Source organism: Meriones unguiculatus, chromosome X (assembly GCF_030254825.1).
Source record: "Meriones unguiculatus strain TT.TT164.6M chromosome X, Bangor_MerUng_6.1, whole genome shotgun sequence".
Taxonomy (NCBI): Eukaryota; Metazoa; Chordata; class Mammalia; order Rodentia; family Muridae; genus Meriones; species Meriones unguiculatus.
Genome location: NC_083369.1, coordinates 141,346,995 through 141,352,994, shown reverse-complemented (window position 1 = coordinate 141,352,994; position 6,000 = coordinate 141,346,995).

Sequence of the window (6,000 nt, the reverse complement as noted above, 5' to 3'; positions counted from 1 at the left end):
AGCCATTCTGATGGGTGTAAGATGAAATCTCAGTGTTATTTTGATTTGCATTTCCCTAATAGCTAAAGACGTTGAGCATTTCTTTAAGTGTTTCTCTGCCATTTATTTGCCTCTACAGAGAATTCTCTGTTTAGCTCTGTACCCCATTTTTTAAATTGGATTACTTGATTTGTTGCTTTTTAACTTCTTGAGTTCTTTATATATTCTGTATATTAGTCCTCTGTTAGATAGAGGGTTGGTGAAGATCCTTTCCCAGTCTGCAGGTTGTCATTTTGTTCTGATGACGGTGTCCTTTGTTTTACAGAAGCTTTTCAGTTTCATGAGGTCCCATTTATTGATTGTTGATCTTATAGCCTGTGCTGTTGGTGTTCTGTTCAGAAGTTGTCTCCTGTGCCCATGAGTTCAAGGCTCCTCACTTTTTTTTTTTTAACATATTTAGTGTTTTTTATTTTATGTTGAGGTCTTTGGTCCACTTGGACTTTAGTTTTGTACAGAGTGAAAAGTGTGGATCTATTTGCATTTTTCTACATGTAGATATCCAGTTAGACCAGCACCATTTGTTGAAGATGATGTCTTTTTTCAACTGTATGGTTTTGGTATCTTTGTCAAAAATCAGCGCCCATTAAGTGTGTGGGTTTATTTCTGGGTCTTCTATTTGATTCCATTGATCCACAAGCCGGTTTCTATGCCAGTATCATGGAGTTTGTATTACTGTTGGTCTATAGTACAGCTTGAGATCAGGGATGGAGATATCTCCAGAAGGTCTTTTATGGTAAAGGATTGTTTTAACAATTTTGGGTTTCTTGTTATTCCATACGAAATTGAGAATTTTTCTTTCAAGGCCTGTAAAGAATTGTGTTGGTAATTTGATGGGAATAGAGGAAAAAGAAGATTCCCATCTCCAAAGCCCAGAAAATATTTTCAACAAAATAATAGAAGAAATTTTCCCAACTTAAAGGAGAAGCCTATAAGAATACAAGAAACCTACAAAACACCTAATAGATTAGAGCAGAAAAGAAAATCCTCCTGCCACATAATAATCAAAACAGTAAGTATATAGAACAAAGAAAAAATACTAAAAGCTGCAAGGGAAAAAGGCCAAGTAACATATAGTGGCAAACACATCAGAATCACACCTGACTTCTCGACAGAAACTATGAAAGACAGAAGGGCCTGGACGGATATCATGCAGACCCTAAGAGAACACAGATGTCAGCCCAGGCTACTATACCCAGAAAAACTCTCAGTCATCATAGATGGAGAAAACAAGATATTCAACGACAAAAACAAATTTTAGTAATACCTACCCACAAATCCAGGATTATAGAAGATACTGGAAGGAAAAATACAACACAAGAAAAACAACTACTTTCAGGAAAACACAGGAAATAAATAGCCTTACTATAGCAAAACTAAAAGTAGCCAAGCACACAAACTCTTTTTTTTTTTTTTTTTATTTTAAAAAATTGCCTATATAAGGGATGAGCCCCCTAACTGGTTATCATATATTACTGGTCAGTCCTAAAGATATATACACACAAGTGACACCAAACACGCTCAGCAGTTCATAGTTACATAATGTGTAACTATGATAAATAAAGAAAAAAGAGGCCATGAATTTGAAAGGGAATTCACTGGTGGGGTGGGCATGGAAAGTATTGGAGGATGGAGGAGAGAGGGGAAATGGTGTCATATTTTAATAAAAAGAAAATGAAATTCAAAAGAGTGAGCTGATGAGATGGTCAGAGTGGTTAAGAACACTGGTTGCTCTTTCGGGGGGCTTGGGTTTGATTCCCAGCACCCACATGGTGACTTAGAACTATCCACAGGGCCAGTTCTAAGGGATCTAGTGCCCTCTTCTAACCCCTGTGAGCACATTACTCTTGTGGTGCACATGCATACGCATGCACATTAAATAAATAAATGTAAAAAAAATTTAAAAAGGAAATAGAAGGAAAAAATAGTACAAAATCTGAGAAGGAGGCCGCCTAGACCATTAGCAAGCTCATAAGTTCAACCGTTGGTCAAATTTGCAGACAGATTCCTAAGAGGACAAAGTATTAACAACAATGCCCTCCAAACGTTTATCAACGAGGCTTTATCTTGCTAGTTTAGAAACAGTTTTCATTACAACCGCATGTGCCGGCCTTGACTCACTCACTTTCCACTTCATTGTAACTATCTTAACTTGTCTTCTGGCTTTCTCATACCTCACTCTCCCCTAGCGTTATTGTCAACAACACATTTATGATTAAAGCATTTGTGCCACAACGAGACTGTTTTCAAGCTTTACCTTTTCTTTGCTTTCTTTCTTTTCTTTCTTTCTTTCTTTCTTTCTTTTGGATGTCATGTCTTCTTTATTTTATATTTATGTATTAATTTTTTGAAATTTTTGTTTATTGAAAATAGATGTTTTTCCATATGCAACATATCTTGATCACAATTTCTCCTGCCTTTTAAAATTAAATTTTTATTTTTTATATTAATTACAGTTTATTCACTTTGTATCTCAGCTGTATCCCCCTCCCTCATTCCCTCCCCACCATCCCTCCCTCATCTCCTCCCATGCCCCTTTCCAAGTCCACTTTGGTTCTTTTCTTCCCCGCCTTCCCCTCAATAACTGAATGCCAGTTCTGGGAGGTTTCAACTTCTTTTTGTTGTTGTTTGTTTCCTTTTTCCTTTACTTTTAAAAATATTTTATTTTATTTCCTTTTCAAGACAAGTGTTCTCTGGGTAGCCGTGGTTGATCTGGCCCTCTGTAGACCAGGCTGGCTTTGAATTCAGAGCTATACCTGCCTCTGCCTCCTGGAATTAAAGGCATGTGCCATCACTCCCAGCTTGTTTTCACTCATGTTTTGAGGCAGAATCTCACATAGCCGAGGGTGGCCTCAAACTTAATATATAGCTGAGGCTGGCATTGAACTTCTGATCTTCCTGTCTCAGAATCCCAACTGCAGGAATTACAAATACATACCAGTACACATGATATTCATGTTTTTAAAAAACTGATACACAATTTGCACATTATAAAATTCACTTCTCTAAGATGGGTGTTTGTGACAGTGCATATTTGTAATCCCAGCACTCTGGTGGCTGAGGCAGGAGTTGCAGACCAGTATGGATTATGTAGTGATACCTAAACCAGTCTGGGATACCTACTGAGATCTTCATTAAAAAAAAAAAAGTAACTCAAAGATCACCGTATATGCCAATAAGCATCAGGCTTATGAACTTAGAACATGGGAGGTGGGGGCAGGAGGGTCAGAAGTTCAAAGTAATCTTTGAGAGTTCAGAGCAAACCTAACCTGAGAGTCTACATCAAGAAAACCATGAAATGCATTAATTAAAAACAAATATCACAGCAAGGCATGGTGGCCTATACCTTTAATCCCAGACCTTGGGAGGCAGAGGCAGAGAGATCTCTGTGAGTTCGAGGCCTGCTGATCTACAAAGTGAGCTCTGAGACAACCAAGGCTGTTACACAGAGAAACCCTGTTTTCAAAACCAAACCAAACCAACAAAACTCCTCAAAACAAAGAAACAAAAAACAAATTTCACGTGTTTAATGTGTGTATCTCAATGTATTTAATGTATGCAGTTATGCAATTTTTTATTTCCTTTGTTCATTTGAGACAGGATCTTTTTAATATTTAATTAATTAATTTATTTATTACAATGTATTCACGTGTATCCCCACTGTAGCCTCCTCCCTCATCTCCTAGTCTCACCCACCTTCCTCTTCTCCCCCATGCCCCTTCCCCAATCCCCTGATAGGGGAGGCCCTTCTCCCCTTCTATCTGACCCTAGCCTATCAGGTCTCATCAAGGCTGGCTGCATCATCTTCCTCTATGACCTGGCAAAGCTGCACCCCCCAGGGGGAGGTGATCAAAGAGCCAGCCACTGTCAGAGACAGCCCCTGATCCCCTTACTAAGGAACCCATTTGGAAACTGAGCAGTCTATGAGCTTCCTCTGAGCAGGGGTCTACGTCCTCTCCATGCATGGTCTTTGCATCTCAAAGATCAGTTGAGACAGGATCTTAAGTATCCCTGGCTGACCTTGGGCTCACTATTTAGAATAAAATGACTTTGAACTTGTGATCCTCTGACCTCCACCTCCCAAATACTGGAATTACAGGTCTGTGCCAGGACATGTGATTTTTGAAGTGTTGGGGACTGAAACTCAGGGCTTTCTTGATACTAGGCAAGATTTCTTCCAATTGAGTTACATCCTCAGCCTGAATTCTAGAAATTCTCACCATTCAGAAAGAAAACTTGTGCTCACTTTACAGTCTTCCCTTCCCTTCCCTTCCCTTCCCTTCCCTTCCCTTCCCTTCCCTTCCCTTCCCTTCCCTTCCCTTCCCTTCCCTTCCCTTCCCTTCCCTTCCCTTCCCTTCCCTTCCCTTCTGTTCTCCGTTTCCAAGCTCAGTGTAACTGGAGTGAACCTAGAGTATCCCACATACCTGGGCAAGTATTACACCTCTTAGCTACAACCCCAATCCTGTTTTGGTTTTTGTCATTCTGAGGACTGAGCCTGGAACTCCAGCATGCTAGACTAGAATTGCACAACAGAGTTACGTCCTCTACTGCTTTTATTTTGAGACTAGGTTTTACTGAATCTTTCAGGCATAACTTGTGATTCTTCTGCTTTTCAAGTAGCTAGGGTTTCAGAACTGTGTCACCAATCCTGGCTTCAGCTTTGTCTTAGTTTAGGGTGCCTATTTCTGTGATGAAGCAACATGGCCAAAAGCAAATTGAATAGGAAAGGGTATATTTGGCTTACACTTGTACATCACAGCCCATCATCAAAAGATAACAGGGTAGGCACTCAAACAGGACAGGAGTCTGGAGACAAGAGCTGATGCAGAGGCCATGGAGGGGCACTGCTTACTGGCTTGCTCAGTCAGCTTTCTTTCTTTCTTTCTTTCTTTCTTTCTTTCTTTCTTTCTTTCTTTTAATTCTTTATTAATTACACTTTACTCACTTTGTATCCCTCCCGTGGTTCCCTCCCTCCTCCCGTCCCAATCCCTCCCTTCCTCCACCCTCTGCATGCATGCCCCTCCCCAAGTCCAGTAATAGGGGAGGTCTTCTTTTTCTTCCTTCTGATCCTAGTCTATCAGGTCTCATCAGTAGTGGCTGCATTGTCTTCCTCTGTGGCCTGGTAACGCTGCTTCCCAGCTTTCTTATAGAACCCCTGTTAGGTTGGGGAAGGGCTGCAAGAAGACCTCAGATTCAGGTAGTATGCAAAAGCAAGGAACATTTTTTTTCTGCAGAAGTTGCCAGCATGCTGGGGCCACCATTCCATAGAATGGTGACCCTGAAGTGAGCACCCAGGTTCAATATAAAGACAGTTATGGTATTTCCCTAGTGTGATTAGGTAATCTTTCATTGAGCAGTTGGTGCTGATCTAGAGAATGGGGGGGGGGCAACTTTTTGAAATGTCCAAGTAACAAGGTATGCCCGGGTAACAAAGAATGCTAAAAAAATGTGCCCAGCTAACAATATCATTTCGACTAGCTAAACAAAGTGTTTCTAACTAACCTTTAATTTGATTGGTCAAGTGCCTGGGAGCTTTTCAAGGCAGTTACTAAATTATTGTTTTTGATTTTCAAGAAGATTACTGAGTATTTGTATCTCGTTTCCACAGACTGTAGTTTTGTTTTCTGAAAAATAGAAATTCAGGCTTGTTCAGTCTGAAGCCAGTTTTGAAGCTGGTCATGGAGTCAGATTAGCTTATTAAAAATCATTCCCTTCATTCCCCCCTTTGAATTTTGCCCTAGAGTCAAATCATTGACTCTAAATTTCTTGTACTTAAGAAGAACTAGCTGAAAGTTCTGTCTCTATAGACAGAACCAGCAGTCCTTAGTTATGTTATGTCTAGTGTCATTAAGAAACTTAGGTAATCATTAAGGGAGCCCTTTTTGACTCAACATTTCAGCCTGTTAGGTGGAACAGTGGACCACAAATTCTCTTCTGAAATATTTTCAAGCTGACATTAAGGCA